We start from the raw sequence: 17,324 nt of genomic DNA on the forward strand, positions 1-17,324 counted from the left end.
AAGCTGATTCAATCACAATATTGTTATACAAAGGATTATCTGTCATATAGCCATTCAAAAGAATGAATTAGAGCCACTGAAGCTGGCTTGGAGGGATTATTCTAGAGCCTGATGAGTGAGAAAAGCAAGATGCAGAAAAGCATGAATAATAGAATTTCTTTGTATAAAATATATACATAGTCATAAGTAGGCTTATGTATAGCTCTATTTGAATGTGATTATTTGGGCATGGAGAGAAATATGAAAGGACACTTTTATGAACATGGGCTGGGAGGAGGAGTGGTGGGTGGTGTGGGCACTCTAAGGATGGGGGGAGGGGAAACCAAGCCAAAAGGAAAAGAAATTGACTAAATAAGGAAGCAAGATTTGAACACATTTGTTCATTTATACATAGATGTATAAAGTTTTTTTTAATTTATAGGGGAAAATATTGTTTTACTTTCAAAAAAGGGAGAGCATTATTTGATACATTTAATTGTCACTTTGTGAAGCACAGTCTGAAGAGATGTTTTTGCGGAGAAGGCGTACGGATGCCCAGCAGATGCATGAAAGAGAAGGGATGAACACCTCTACGAAGGCTGAGGAAGATGAGACAGAAAGGTCTTCTTTAAGTATGGAATCCCCCAGAGCAAGCTCTAGTTCCCATGTTGGCATCCTAGACACAGAGAGCAAAGATCAGGACTGGTCCAGAGGCTTAATCTGCAACTGGGTCCCACCCCTAAGCCGGGGCAGATACCTGGGTGGAAATCATACGGTTCTTGGCACAAGAGGAGGCAGCAAATGAGAGTTGCCTCCCTGCTCATCAGAAAACAGCGGAGTTCTCAGTGTGAGAAGTCCTATCTCCGTGTCCCTGTGGGTAGTCCTTCAATGGGACCCAGAGTTTGGCTGAGAAGAGCCGGTTATTTACAAATAACTATTAAATTTATCTCGTCAGAGGCAGAGCTCGCTAGGCTCGTGTGCCCCCAGAGGATTGATCCATGAGTCTCCTAGGCATGAAAAGACGGCAGGAAGGACACGGTGGAGAAGCCAGTGCCTGCAGAAAGAGAATGTCCACCTCGGTTAATGAGGATTAGCTGAAGGACATGCCGTGGTTCATAGCAGTCGTACTTTCGGGGTGATGCTTCCGGGAGTGCTGTAATTAGAGATGGCCACACACACATTCTGTCATTTAGGCAGGTCAACAAATAGGCAGCCCTTTCCTGTGTGTGATTCCAAGTACTGCCGGCTCAGGATAGTGTCAAGTTTCTACACAGGACTTTTCTAATCCAGACAAGCTTTCCCTCTGAGGAAAGAAGCTTCTCAAATTCACGGTATGTGAGTAAGGCAGGTCAGTGAGGAGCGGAAAACAGCAAAGCTCGCCTCCACGTGGAGGAGTTGCTTGATGTTCAGACCTCTGTGTGGTTGTAAAGGAAATGAACACTGTGGGGCATCCCCATGCAGATGACACACATTTAACTGTGGAAAGAGGTTTATTCTGCTGGGACAACGATAGTTGAAATGAAAATACATAGCTCTGGCTGAGAGGAGACCTAGAGAATGTTTCTGGAAGGAGAACAGAAGGAACCTCAAGGGAAAATAATGTGTTGTTTTAATTTTTTTTAAGATTTTATTTACTTATTTATTTGACAGAGAGAGATCACAAGTAGGCAGAGCAGCAGGCAGAGAGAGGGGGGGAAACAGTCTCCCCACTGAGCAGAGAGCCCGATGTGGGACTTGATCCCAGGATCCTGGGATCATGACCCAAGCCAAAGGCAGAGGGTTAACCCACTGAGCCACCCAGGCACCCCTAATGTGTTGTTTTTAAAGGATCACCTGGGGTGATGCTGATGCCACTGGTCCAGGGACCATCCTTTGAGGAGCAGAGCCTTGGAGGACACAAGCCCTAAGACTGAATGACAAGAAAATATGTACCAAAAAGAAAAAATGCAAACAGCATCATGGCTGGAGTTTGTGTTGATGGGAACTTAACATGGTGGTCCAGTGGGCTGGAAAACCATGAAGGATGAAAATAGGATGGTCCTTTTTAAGTACTTGCTACATCATAATAAGTACCTAGTACAAAGGAATTTGTCAAAACTTCTTAAGAGAAACACACAGAAATATCTTCTTTTTTTTTTAAATGTTTTTTTTTTAAGATTTTATTTATTTATTCGACAGACAGAGATCACAAGTAGGCAGAGAGGCAGGCAGAGAGAGGGAGAAGCAGGCTCCCTGCTGAGCAGAGAGCCTGATTCGGGACTCGATCCCAGGACCCTGAGATCATGACCTGAGCCGAAGGCAGAGGCTTAACCCACTGAGCCACCCAGGCGCCCCAGAAATATCTTCTTTACCTTGATTCTGTCATCCGACCCACAGAACTCAGTCAGTTATCAAGAAGGCAGGCAAGAGTTGTCCTATGCGAGAGAAAACATCATGGAGCTGCTTTGTGTCAAAAACCAACCCAAGAAATGAAAAGAGGAAGTACAAAACACAAAGCCCACCCCCACCTGGTCAGTGTCAGGCTAAACGTGGGAGTGGGTCCCCACAACACACTTCTCACCCAGCAGACCAGGCCCACTATTCACTCCCTAGGCCACTCACTGATTAGTGTGGGGGCAAGTGTCAGGACCACCATGAAAGCAATGGGCAGCCCAGAAGCGATTAACTGTGTTCTTTAGGTGCATTCTTCTACCAGATCTTTAATTTATTGTGAGTGGCCTTCAAGGCACCAGGAATCCAGGAATCCCAATGTATTCTGGCTCCCTTCCCAATGGAGACCAGCACGGATTTGGATGGAAGGAAGAAACAATGGAAAAGTGGAAGGTAGAGGCAATTTGAGTTTCACTACAAAGATCCTACAATGTACCAAGTTCCACTGACACATTCCCCAATTGCCTAGACAAATTAATATGCTTTTGAATGGAGTTAAGCTCTGTTTGCTTACAGAGCCACTTTGTTCAAATATATAGTCATATAATTAAGATAATTTTAACTGCAAGTAACCAAAATCCCAACTCAAAGAACTAAAACAATAAGAAAATCTGTAGGGTATAAGACACAGCTTTGGTAGTCTGGTTTCAGTGTTGATTAATTCAGTGACTTGACTTCATCACAGACCCAGTATTAATCAGGATTCTCCAGAGGGGAAAAAACCCTAGGCTTCATATAGGTGTACAGAAAGGACTTATTGTAAGAGATTGGTTCATGCAGTTATGGAGGCTAAGAAGTCCCACAACCTGCTAACTGCAAGCAAGAGGCCCAGGGAAGCTGATGGTATAGCTCCACTCCAAACCCAAAAGCTTTGGAACCATGACAGCCCAAGAACCGGGAGCTCCAATGGCCAAGGGCAGAAGAAGATTCATATTCTGGCTCATGCGAGAAAGTGAATTTGCCCTTCCTCTAACTTTTTGTTCCATTAAGGCTCTCAAAAGAGTGGATTATGCCTCCCTTCCTTGGTGAGGGTGATCTTCTTAGTCTACAGATTCAAGTGCTAATCTCTTCTGGAAACACTTGCACAGACTCACTCAGAAATAACGTTATACCCTCCATCTAGCCATCCCTGAGGCCAGTCAAGTTGACACATAAAGTTAACATCACACCCAGGTTTTGCTTCTTTATTTTTCAAGTTTTTGTTTAAACTCTAGTTAGTTAACATATATGATTAAATTGGTTGCAGGTATAGAATTTAGTGATTCAACACTTATATACAATGCCCAGCGCTCATCACCAGAGGATGATGAGCCAGGTGCCCTCCTTAATGCCCCTCACCCATTTAAGCCATCCCCCAATCACCTCCTCCAACAACCCTCAGTTCGTTCTCTATTAACTATGGAGTCTCTTATGGTTTTTGCTTCTTTAAGCTCTGTTATTCTCATGTTGGCTTTATCTTTCAACTGACTCTTTCCATGGTCACAAGATGGCAGCAGCACTTGCAGAGGTCATAGCTAGATATGACAAAATCAATATAAAGAAGAAAATATTGGGGTGCCTGGGTGACTCAGTTAGGTAAGCAGCGGACTCTTGACTTCAGCTCAGGTCATGATCTTAGAGTCTTGCGATTGAGCTTTGCATCAGGCTCCACATTCAGTGGGAAGTCTACTTGAGGATTCTCCCCTCTCTTTCTCTCTCCCATTGCCCCTCTCATGTGCTTGCTCTCTCTCTCTCTCAAATAAAAAAATATTTAAAAGAAGAAAATGTCTGTTTCTTGTATTTCACTCTTGGGAATCGTTGTCATATTCCTCTATATTACATATCTACTCTAGTATTTAAAAAAAAATTACTCCAAAAATTAACAGGTAAGGCAAGGATTGGCAAATTTTCCCTCCATAAAGAACAAAATGATAAATATCTTCAGCTTTGTGTGTCACACAATCTCTATTGCAATTACTCACCCCTGCCATAAGCAATACGTAAATCAAAAGACATGACTGTGTTCCAATAAAACTTTATTTACAAAAACAGGCAGTAGGATGGATTTGGCCTTCCATTTATAGTGTGCCAACTCCTGACTTAAAACAACAAACATCTTTTACCTCTCACTGTTTCCATAGGTGAGGAATCTGGGCATATCTTAGTCCTGGTTCTCATGAGGTTGTAGTCAACATGGGGCAGTGGTCATCTGAGGTCTTGACCAAAGCTGCTTCCAAGATGGCTCCTTCAAGAGGCCTCACTACGTGTATCTCTCCATACAGCTGCTTAAGTGTCCTCACAACATGCCAGCTGGTTTCCTCCAGAATGTGAGATCTGAGAAAGAGTAAGAAAAAAGCCATGACATCTTTTTAAGACCTGGTCATATATATTTTGTCATATCCTAGTCTTTGGAATTGAGTCATTTGTCCAGCCCACATTCAAGAGTTAGCGAATTAGCATCTCTCTTGGGATGGGTCAAAAGGTAAAAAAAAAAAAAAAACAAGATGATGGCATCAAATCAGTCTTAATTTCTTGGGCCAAATGTGTGCTCCATTTCTAATCATTGAGATTTAGCTTTATTCCTGAAGCCTGTTTCTACTATGTACTTGATTTCTCTGTTCCGTGGGCTTCAGTTAATTGACCTAAAACTCCCCCAAGATAGAGAGAATCTTCAAGCAGGCTTCCCCCTGAGTGTGAAGCCTGACACAGAGCTCAGTCCTATGAACCATGAATTCATGATCTAATCCGAAACCAAGATTGGATGCTCAACCAACTGAGCCACCCAGGCATCCTCCAAGACTCTTTTTCACATGTGCTAGTGCGAAGCCACAGGTCTGCCAGGTGTGGTTGCACAGTATGTACACTGTGTAAGAGGCCCAGATGAGATGAAAAATTGGGACTGAAATCCAGCCTATATTCAGCTCATTAAGTCTTGTTCCCTGAAGAAGGAAACAATTTTTATCATTCTTTTGCCTGGAGGGGCCACCTCTGCAAGGATCTATGGAAGGTGACTTATGTAACTGAGATGCTGATTTTTTACATGATTTGTCCCCAACCTTGGTTTATTTGTCTGTAACTCCAACCTATTGAGACTTACTTGGATTCTAACTCTGATACTCACCACACTCCCTATGTCTCCATCACTTTCTATATTAGGGTGTTACATACACCCAGAGAATACATGAGACAATCCTTTTGGGTGTAGGTTAAAAAAATTAAAAAAAAAAAGAACTTATATTTCTGGGGGGTTTTATTCATCTAGAGAAAGAAATAAAATTAAGCCTTACTATTAGTTAATTAACTAGTTAGTTGATATTTATAAATGAATGTTAGCAGATGTTCATAATTTATATATATATATATATATATAGAGAGAGAGAGAGAGAGAGAGAGGTGGATGCTCAGAAGTTCTTAACGATGTATGATCAAGAAATATTAAACAGTATTGTTTTATAGCGTCATCTAAGTCACTGATAAAAATTTTAAATGAGGCCAGGCTGAAAACAAAACCTTGAGATCAATGCTGATCCAGCAGGCTGTCTGGGTACAATTTGGCCCAGCATCTAAGTTAAATCCACTGTTAAGTAACAGATATTCCATGCTAGGCAGCATCTAAGATGGTCCCCAGTGATCCCAGCTCCTGCTTTTTCTTCCCATTTAAATGACATTTCGCATACATGTCAAGATTCTTTGTAAAAATGTTGAGCCAGAGGTGTCCGACAAAGCTATATCCAGATTCCTGGCCCACAGAAACTGAGATAAAAAATGTGTGCTGTCATAAGTTGCTAAGTCCAGGAATTATTTGCGACACAGTGATAGATAACTAATAGACTCTTCTAAGTGACTTATAATAGATATCTCTAAACTCACAACAACAAGCAACCCTGCAACCTAGATACTATCATCCTCGTTTTATAGGTGAGTAAAGAAAGGCTCAGAGTATTTAAATGGCTTTCCTGGGTTTTAAAACAGCTAGCAAATGACAGGATTCAGTTCTAAAATCCATAATCTTTTCCACTTACACTAAGATATTCCTTTATCTAGCTCTATGACCTTGAGCAGGTAACATCAACCTCATAGTTTCCTCATCAGTAAAATTGGGGAGTGAAACAAATTATTCATCTCTAATATTATAAAATTTCATCCCCACCCTCTGTTTTGGCCACACCCCAAAAAACAAGTTTAAATGATTTTTATGGTAGAAAATGTTAAGGGTGACGGCGAGGGTTCGAAGATCACTTGACTTAACTAAAGAAATACGTTGAAGTCAGAAACCACTGAGGCTAAGGAATCTCCATTTTTTCTGTAGCTGGTGCCAACAGCTTCCCACACGTCCCAGTGCTGCCACTCAGAGGGTAAAAAGGGGATGCGGTCTATTTCTTAAGAGGAAAGGAAGAAGCTTCTACTCTAACAGAGATCTTCCAGCTGCAAAAATGTAACGAAAGTACGGTAACTTACTTTTGCTGCAACTCAGCATACATCCATCCCCTTAATAGAGTGATGTGACAGAAAGAACTTTTCGGTGCAATGCAGAGAAAGAGTTAGAGTAGTGGCAAAGACGGACACCCTGATCGACAGTGTGATAATTGCAGATGTATTTACACTTTTTTTTTTTTTTAAGAAAGAGAGGAGAGAGGGACGCCTGGGTGGCTCAGTGGGTTAAAGCCTCTGCCTTCGGCTCAGGTCATGATCCCAGGGTCCTGGGATCGAGTCCCGAATCAGGCTCTCTGCTCAGCAGGGAGCCTGCTTCCCCCCACCCTCTCTCTGCCTGCCTCTCTAACTACTTGTGATCTCTGTCAAATAAATAAATAAATAATCTTTAAAAAAAAAAAAAAAAAGAAAGAAAGAGAGAGAGAGAGAAAGCATGGGGAGGAGGGACAGAGAGAGGAGTATACAGAATCCTAAACACTCCATGCTCAGCACGGAACCCAACTTGGGGCTTGATCTCAGGGTCTTGATATCATGACCTGAGCTAAAATCAAGAGTTGGATGCTTACCTGACTGAGCCACCCAGACGCCCCAATTTCCACCTTCTGAAGTGCTGTTTTACTTTATCATGCTTTGCTATCGTTTTCACTGGCTTTTGTGTGTGTTCTGTTTTGACTCTTTCAATCTGTACCAGTGTGTCTTCAAAAACCAGTGTTTTCAGTTAAGCCTCAAACCCGAAAATATGGGAGCCACTGCCCTAAACCCTAGGACAACGGCCCAAGTTGATCAGGGAGAGGACCTTTCAGCAGAGGCCACGTCAAAATTCCACCTGTCACTATGGCATCTTTGGGAGTTAAAGGAATAGAGAGTTTCCACTTTAATCTAATAAGGAGACTGGTGTCCTCATAACTGAAAACACAAAGTCCCGATAAACAAACAGGTAGACAATCATAAATAAGGGTACAATGAGCTCCTCTCTTCCTCAATGGAAAGAGGCCCAATAATAAATCTCTCTTTGGGCTTAATAGTATTTAGCAAGGCAGACCAGTTAGCAGCTTATCTGATCATTCATTTGTTTCTTCGACAGCTCTGCCACTTACTGGCTAGGTGAACATAGACAAGTTATTTGCCTTCTCTAAGACTTAATTTCAACCTTTGCAAAAAGGAGAGAATTACGATACCTCCCTCATGTATTATTGTGAAGGTTAAAAAGATAGAACAGGGCACAGTGGTGCAAATAGTGGGGACTGATTAAATGCTTGATTTTCTTCTTTTGCATGCTTTTTTCTCTTAAGAAATTTACATTTTTAAAAATCACCATGACTGCTCTAGGGAGACCCCATATAAATAGAAAGAATGGAAACAGGGAGATGAGTCAGGGGCTATTGCAGTTGCAAAAAGGAGATCCTAGTGGCTTGGACTCAGAGGGCGTCAGTGGAAAAGGAGAGCAGTGAGTAGATCTGGGATGTGTTTTTAAGGCTTTGTATTTTGTACTTCTTCTTTTCATTTCTTGTGTTGGTTTTTGACACAAAGAAGCTCCATGATGCTTTCTCTCCCATAGGGCAACTCTTGCCTGCCTTCTTGATAACTGACTGAGTTCTGTGAGTCAGATGACAGAATCAAGGTAAAGAGGATATTTCTGTGTGTCTCTCTTAAGAAGTTTTGACAAATTCCTTTGTACTAGGTACTTATTATGATGTAGCAAGTTACTTAAAAAGGACTATCCTATTTTCATCCTTCATGGTTTTCCAGCCCACCTTGTTGAGTTCCCACCAACACAAACTCCAGCCATGATGCTGTTTGCATTTTTTCTTTTTGGTACATATTTTCTTGTCATTCAGTCTTAGGGCTTGTATCCTCCAAGGCTCTGCTCCTCAAAGGATGGTCCTTGGACCAGTGGCATCAGCATCACCTCAGATGATCCTTTATAAACAACACATTATTTTCCCTTGAGGTTCCTTCTTTTTTATTTTTTATAAACATATAATGTATTATTAGCCCCAGGGGTACAGGTCTGTGAATCGCCAGGTTTACCCACTTCACAGCACTCACCATAGCACATACCCTCCCCAATGTCCATAACCCCACCAACCTCTCCTTACTCCCTCCCCCCGGCAACCCTCAGTTTGTTTTGTGAGATTAAGAATCTCTTATGGTTTGTCTCTCTCCCGATCCCATCTTGTTTCATTTATTCTTTTCCTACCCCCTAAACCCCCCACATTGCATCTCCACTTCCTCATATCAGGGAGATCATATGATAATTGTCTTTCTCTGATTAACGTAATCATTAAGCGTAATACCCTCTAGTTCCATCCACGTCATCGAAAATGGCAAGATTTCGGTTTTTTGATGGCTGCATAGTATTCCTTTGTATATATGTACACCACATCTTCTTTATCCATTCATCTGTTGATGGACATCTAGCTTCTTTCCATAGTTTGGCTATTGTGGACATTGCTGCTTTAAACATTCCGGTGCACGTGCCCCTTTGGATCACTACGTTTATATCTTTAGGGCAAATACCCAGTAGTGCAATTGCTGGGTCATAGGGTAGTTCTATTTTCAACTTTTTGAGGAACCTCCATGCTGTTTTCCAGAGTGGTTGCACGAGCTTGCATTCCCACCAACAGTGTAGGAGGTTCCCCTTTCTCCGCATCCTCGCCAGCATCTGTCATTTCCGGACTTGTTAATTTTAGCCATTCTGACTGGTGGGAGGTGGTATCTCATTGTGGTTTTTACTTGTATTTCCTTGATGCCGAGTGATGTGGAGCACTTTTTCATGAGTCTGTTGGCCATCTGGATGTCTTCTTTGCAGAAATGTCTGTTCATGTCCTTGAGGTTCCTTCCATTCTCCTTCCGGAAACATTCTCTAGGTCTCCTCTCAGCCATAGCTCTTCTTAGAAATTCAAATTTATATTGAGACAATTGTCATCCCAGCAGAACAAACCCCTTTCCACAGTTAAATATGTTCCCTTCTCCCCTTCCCATTGTGTGTGGATGTGTTACCCAGGCTTGCACTGTCCATTATGGTAAATATATAAACTTGGCATTAATGCCTATAGGAAAAATGATTAATTTCAAGGGGATTCAGAAATGGGTGGGGGGAATAGATGAAATAAAGGGGACTAAGAGTACTCTTATCATGATGAGCACTAAGTAATGTATAGATTGCCCACAGCAGTCATTTCATTTACAGTTGTACAGCTATCTGAACATTGAGCAACTCCTCTACATGGCGGCAAGCTTTGCTATTTTCCACTCCTTGCTGACCTACCTTACCCACATACCGTGAGGTTTTAAGGGTAGAGTTTAGAGGATTTACTATAGGGCACAAGGATAGAGAAAAGTCCCTATTAAGTCAGGAAATGAAAGATGTTGGCAAGGTTGCAGAGAAAGGGGAACCCTCCTACACTGTTGATGGGAATGCAAGCTGGTGCAGCCACTCTGGAAAACAGTGTGGAGCTCCTCAAAAAGTTGAAAATAGAGCTACCCTATGACCCAGCAATTGCACTACTGGGTATTTACCCTAAAGATACAAATGTAAGGATCCGAAGGGGCATGCACCCGAATATTTATAGCAGGAATGTCCACAATAGCCAAACTATGGGAAGAACTTAGATGTCCATCAACAGATGAATGGATAAAGAAGATATACAGTGGAATTCTTTTTTTTTTTAATTTTTAAAGATTTTTTTATTTATTTGACAGAGAGAGAGAGATCACAAGTAGGCATAGAGGCAGGCAGAGAGAGAGAGGGAAACAGGCTCCCTGCTGAGCAGAGAGCCCAATGCAGGGCTCGATCCCAGGACCTTTGGATCATGACCTGAGCCGAACGCAGAGGATTTAACCCACTGAGCCACCCAGGTGCCCCATACAATGGAATTCTATGCAGCCATCAAAAAAGCAAAATCTTGCCATTTGCAACAATGTGGTTGGAACTAGAGGGTATTATGCTAAGCAAAAGAAGTCAATCAGAGAAAGACAATTATTATATGATCTCTCTGATATGAGGAATTCGAGAGGCACGGTAGGGTGTCCTGGGGGGTAGGGAGGGAAAAATGAAATAAGATGGGATCGGGAGAGAGACAAACCCTCACAAACTGAGGGTTGCTGGGTGTGGCGGGGAAGGATGGGGTGGCTGTATTATGGACATTGGGGAAAGTATGTGCTATGGTGAGTACTGTGAAATGTGTAAGCCTAATGATTCACAGACCTATACCCCTGGGGCAAATAATACATTATAGGTTAATAATAAAATTTCTGTTAAAATTTATATTTAGCTTATTTCATCCCAAAGAAAGGGAGCTTGACACAATAGTGTCTAGATGAGCATTGTCCAAAGAACTTTCAGGGACGATGTAAATGTTCAATATACATGCTGTCCAATATAGTAAACATTAGCCACATAAGCCTTTTAAGAACTTGCAGTGTGGCTAGTATGACTAAGGAATTAATTGATTTTTTAATTTTATTTAATATTTTTATTTTAATTTCAGTGTAGTTAACATACAGTTATATTAATTTCAGCTGTAAAATATTATGATTCAACAATCCTATACATTACTCACTGCTCATAATGATGTATACTCTTAGTCCCCTTTATCTATTTCATCTAACCCCCCACCCACTTCTGAATCCCCTTGAAATTAATCATTTTTCCTATAGGCACTATGGCCAGGTTTATATATATACCATATTGGATAGTGCAAGGCTGGGTAATATGCCCTCTAGATGTTTCCCACTAATATTCCTTCTAATTATACAGACACAATTTACCTACAATTTGCTCTTATGTACACTTTTATGATCTTGTCCAGTCTTAACTACTTGACCAGTTTCTATTGACTGAGCTAAAACCTGGAGAAAAAATTATCAAGACTTCTGTACTTCTGTTTGCCCCAATATTATCAAATTAAGGGATAACCCATTTTGACCAACTGTAAACATCATTATAAAAATGATATCTTTACATGTTGTAATTAAACTGGAATATTGGTCTTTTGCCCAAGTTATGTGAAGATATACAGAAACTATACATCATGTTGCTTGGCCGTAGTGCTTATAGGAAAAACTAATAATTTCAAGAGGATTCAGAATGATGGCTATGACCTAAACAAACTGGTAATAAATCCACTGTCTTCTCCCCTAAAAACTGAAGTGTTCATCATACCATAGTACCTAGCAGACATCTCAAGATTGACGTATGGGAAATTGTAATGGTGATAGTTAAAATTGAAAATAAATTTTAATTTTGTTTTATCTCCTATTTTATGCATAGTAATAATATCTCCAATTTCCTTCTCTATTTTCTTCCTTTCTTTTCTTTTCTTATTTTCCCTAGCCAGCTTGTCTCCATGAAGCTTGCCAGGCAAAGCCTCGTCACTGCCTAAAATCACACATAGATCACACAAAGCATTTAGTTCCAGAGCCAGACTAGCCAATACGAATTTGCACCACTTAACAAGACACTATTTTGCTGTATTGACTAAGCAAAGAAGCCTATCAAATCCACCAATGCTTATTGATGGAATTGTTTCCAGCAACAGTTCTTAAAGTGTGGTCCCTGGACCAGCAACATCAGTATCACCAGGAAACTTCTTGGAAATTCAAATTCTCGGACCCCAGCCTGGACTTTCTGAATCAGAAAATGGGGGGATGGGACCTGGAAATTTGTGTTTTAACAAGCCGCCAGGTGATTTGATGCATGCTGAATTTTGAGAGGCACTGCTCTAGAGTTTCTCAAATTCAACACTATTGTCATTTAGGACAGATCATTCTCTGTTGTAGGGAGGTATCCTGTGTATCGTAGAATATTTAAATGAGTCTCTGGAATCTACCTGCTAGATTCCAGCACCATCCCCCTAATGTGACACCCCAAGATATCTCCAAACTAAATCTCCAATGCTAAATATCCCCTGGGAGGACACAATTGTCCCAAGTCGAGAACCACTGCCCTAAAGTCACAACTATGGACCTGGACAGGTCCAAGCCTAAATCATGACATAGAAACAATCATGTCAATAACATCTATGCATTCAAGGGTTCACAAGTATGTAACAATTTGACATAAGCTAAGGTTTGAATCATTTATAGTTTACAAAGCACTTTCCTACTTACGTCACTTGTTCTCACATTAATCCTATGCAGGAGATAATTCTCATCATTCTTGTATTCCTGCTAAGGAAACGGACATTCAGAGAGGTTATTTGATGTGCCCTGGTCATTGATTGTTAAGTAGCCAGGCTGGAACTCAAACCCAGATGTTTCCTTTTTCTAGATAAAGAGGAGTATCTTATTAGATGGGTTATAGAGGGGGTATTTCTATCCTTGAAAAATATCATTGCTGGGGTGTCTGGGTGGCTCAATTGTTAAGTGTCTGCCTTCAGCTCAGGTTATGATCCCAGGGTCCTGGGATCAAGCCCCACATTGGGCTCCCTGCTCAGCAGAGAGCCTGCTTCTCCCTCTTCCTGCCATTCCTTCTGCTTGTGCTCTCTGTCAAATAAATAAACAAAATCTTTTTTAAAAAGAAAGAAAGGAAGGGGCGCCTGGGTGGCTCAGTGGGTTAAGCCTCTGCCTTCAGCTCGGGTCATGATCTCAGGGTCCTGGGATTGAGCCCACATCAGGCTCTCTGCTCAGCGGGGAGCCTGCTTCCCCGCCCCCCCCCTTCCTGCCTCTCTGCCTACTTGTGATCTCTCTCTGTCAAATAAATAAATAAAATCTTTAAAAAAAAATAAAATAAAAAGAAAGAAAGAAGGAAAGAGAGAAAAAGAAAGAAAGAAAGAGGGAGGGGGAGGGAGGGAGGGAGGAAGGAATCAATCAATCATTGCTCTTGGAACAAATCCAGTATTAGCTGAGAAATAATAGTTGTAGGAATACTTAAAAAGATTGTTCAATATGAAATGTGCTGTGTATGCAAGAGTTGGGTAAACCTATCCATAGACAGCATGTTCCTTGGAAAGAAAATCTTTGTGACAGTTCCTGTGAGCCTTCGAGATGGAGGGAGATTTGTACTCAAATCAGAGAAGAACAAAATGGCACAGCTAAACAAAGTCAGGGGGATTGTTTTCCTTCTAAACCACACTTTTTTGGAGAAAGTGAAACAATCAGAATCATCGGCTGAAAGAGAGAAAGAGAAAAACCCAAAACGCCTGAGAGCCGTTGTCCTGCTGTGACCTGGATCCTCGCAGAATAAAGGGCTGTTCAACTAGCATTGGGCTCCTAGGGAACAGTGTGCAAAAAGCCCACAAGGCCCACAGCTTCCAGAGAGTGGATGTGATACCCATCCAGAGGCAAGCTGGGGATTTCCAGGAGCACAGTAATAGACTTTGGCTTCTGAGTGTGCATCCAATCACCAGCAGCCAACTCACTGACCTTTGGACGGTCCTTCAACAAGGCCAAACTTGTTGCAGAGCATAAAACTGAAATTCTAAATAAAGATCAAGGCCAACTCAAAGTCACCATGAGACAAATGACCCCAAAGAAACTTTTTGATGTCAGTTCTTTTTTGCTCTGAGAATTTGAAACCTCTTGCGTCTTCTGTACAATTATTAATGGTCCTATAAACTGGAGTTTAAATCTGGAAACATTTCTAATCAGAGGAAAGAGCACTGGGCCTAGGGTCAGAAGGCCTGGGTTCTGGTCCTGGATGTTCAATGGAGAAACCACTCGGCCTGCGCTGACCTCAGGTTTGGGTTTTTGTTTTTGTTTTTGTTTTCCATAAAGCAGACAGGTGTGACTACAGAAAGTCTAGGATTCCTTCTGTGAGTATAATACTCTTTACCAACATCTGTAACTTGCAGTTCATATACCCTCGGCTTGGGAAACACCATGCATGATGTTTAAAAAAACAGGATTTTAGAGTCATTCAGACTGAGCATGAAATCCCAGCTCTGCTGTGTTAGTTGGGCCACACAAGACAACTCCCTAGCCCTTCCTATCCTCAGTGACCTGATCTTTAAAATAGAGGTGATAGTAATAGTACCCAACCCAAAAAGCTATTATAACTATTAAATGGAATCATCCAGATAAAAAATTAGCACACAGTCCTTAGCACAAAAGAAGAATGAAATAAATAGTAGTTGTTATTATACATTTGAAAATGAATCGGAAAAATAAAATTGAAGGGTTTTTTTTTTTAAGATTTTATTTATTTATTTGAAAGAAAGCAGGTGAGAGAGAGAGAGAGTATGAGCAGAGGGAGAAGGAGACTTCCCGCTGAGCAGGGAGCCCCATTTGGGGCTGATCCCAGGACCCTGAGACCATGACCTGAGCCAAAGGCAGCTGCTTAACTGACAGAGCCACCCAGGTGCCCCCAAAATTAAAGGTTTTAATTAAAATTTGTACCTCATAATGTGACAGAAAGAGCCACTTAAAAATTGACTGGCTAGGAACTATTATTTACATTCTACTAAAAAGTTCTCGGAATTGGTAGATAAAAGTCTCTCGAAGGAACAGAGGCTATTTCTCATGTTTCGTGTTTCCAAATTAGTAGATAATTAAAAATACAGAGTCCCTGCGTACATAGTACCATTTTGTAGTACACTCTGTTCTGCTTGTTTTTAGTTAGGGATACACATACACAAAAGAGTGAGGAAAAAAGGAAGTCCCAAGGATGTAGCAAATTAAAAAAAAAAAAAAAAGCATCAGTACATAAGAGAGGACACAGGCTTGATGATCCTAGCTCCACATAAAGCAAGGAAGACATTACAACTGATTTTTGTATTAGTAGAAAAGTAAAAAAGACTATTTCCTATGCTTTTTACATATTCCATTTTACATATTCCATTTTGTGATAGAAAGCAGAAAGAAAAGAGAACTTGTACCTCTTTTATTATATATATATTTTTAAATTTCTGTTATTGAAGTTTAGCTAACATACAATATTATGTGAGTTTCAGGTGTGCAACATGAGGATTTGGAAATTCTATACATTATATAAGGCTCAGGGGTGCAGATGTAGTCACCATCTGTCACCATACGTTATCATAACGTTATTGACTATATTCCCTGCGCGGTGCTTTACATCTCTGTGACTCATTCATTTTATAACTGGAAATTTGTATCTCTTAATCGCCTTTCCCTGTTTCACCCAGTTCTCCCCCACTGCTCCCCTCTGGTAACCACCAGTTTGTTCCCTGTATTTATGAGTCTGTTTCTGGGTTTTGTTCATTCGTCCTGTTTTTAGATTCCGCATGTAAGTGAAATCGTATGGTACTTGTTCTTCTCTGTCTGACTTGTTCTACATAGCATAATACCCTCTAGGTCCCTCCATGTTGTCATGAATGACAAGATAACTGTTTTTAATCTTACGAAACAGTTTGTCCTTTTTTTGGTCAGTAAGTGGTTGGAAGGACCTAAATTAAGGAAAGTGCACCCTCTGCAGGCTATTTAGTAGAATTTTAAAAGAAAATCAGCCCAGTGGCTCTCTGCTCCTCCTGGTTGGACAGACAGCCGCATCTTCACATCTTCTGGTGCAGAGTCAGCCTCGACCCGGACCCCCGAGACATGATGGCGAAGGTGGGAGTGAACGAATTTGGGGATTTGGCCATCTTGGGCGCCTGGTCACCAGGACTGCTTTTAACTCTGGCAAAGTGGATATTGTCGCCATCAGTGACCCCTTCATTGACCTCCACTACATGGTCTACATGTTCCAGTATGATTCCACCCACAGCAAATTCCCTGCAATCAAGGATGAGAACAAGAAACTTGTTATCAATGGAAAGCCCATCTCCATCTTCCAGGATTGAGACCCTGCCAACCTCAAATGGGGCGATGCTGGTGCTCTGTATGTTGTGGAGTCCACTGGGGTCTTCACCACCATGGAGAAGGCTGGAGCTCACTTGGAGGGTGGGGCCAAGAGGGTCATCATCTCTGCTCCTTCTGCTGATGCCTCCATGTTTGTGATGCACATGAACCATGAAAAGAGTGACAACTCCATCAAGATTGTCAGCAATGCCTCATGTACCACCAAATGCTTGACCCCTCTGGCCAAGGTCATTCCCAACAACTTCAGCGTCATGAAGAGACTCATGACCACAGTCCACACCATCACTGCCACCCAGAAGCTTCCCCTCTGGGAACCTGTGGCATGATGGCCAAGGGGCTGACCAGAACATCATCTCTTCTACTGGCTGTAGGCAAGGTCATCCATGAGCTGAATGGGAAGATCACTGGCATGACCTCCCGCATCCCCAGTCATTGCTCTCAATGATCACTTTGTCAAGCTCATTTCCTGGTATGACAATGAATTTGGCTACAGCAACCACGTGGTGGACCTTATGGTCCACATGGCCTCCAAAGAGTAAGAGTTCCCTGGACAACCAGTCCCAGCAAGAGCAAGAGGAAGAAAGAAGTCCCGACCTGCTGGGGAGTCCTTGCCTAACTCACCCCCCAACACACTGAGAATTTCCCAACCTCCACAGTTTGCATCCCAGACCCCCTGAAGAAGGAGAAGGGCTTGGGAAGCCCTACGTTGTCGAGTATAATCAAATAAGTATACTGTACCAGAG

The 17,324-nt window shown here is 41.7% G+C and overlaps 1 pseudogene; it reads left to right on the forward strand.

Moving 5' to 3' along the window:
• Window positions 1-505: 505 nt before the first annotated feature.
• LOC116872358 lies at window positions 506-17,120 on the forward strand (annotated as a pseudogene).
• The last annotated feature ends 204 nt before the right edge of the window (window positions 17,121-17,324 follow it).

Source organism: Lontra canadensis, unplaced genomic scaffold, assembly GCF_010015895.1.
Source record: "Lontra canadensis isolate GAN:19392208 unplaced genomic scaffold, GSC_riverotter_1.0 scaffold29, whole genome shotgun sequence".
Taxonomy (NCBI): Eukaryota; Metazoa; Chordata; class Mammalia; order Carnivora; family Mustelidae; genus Lontra; species Lontra canadensis.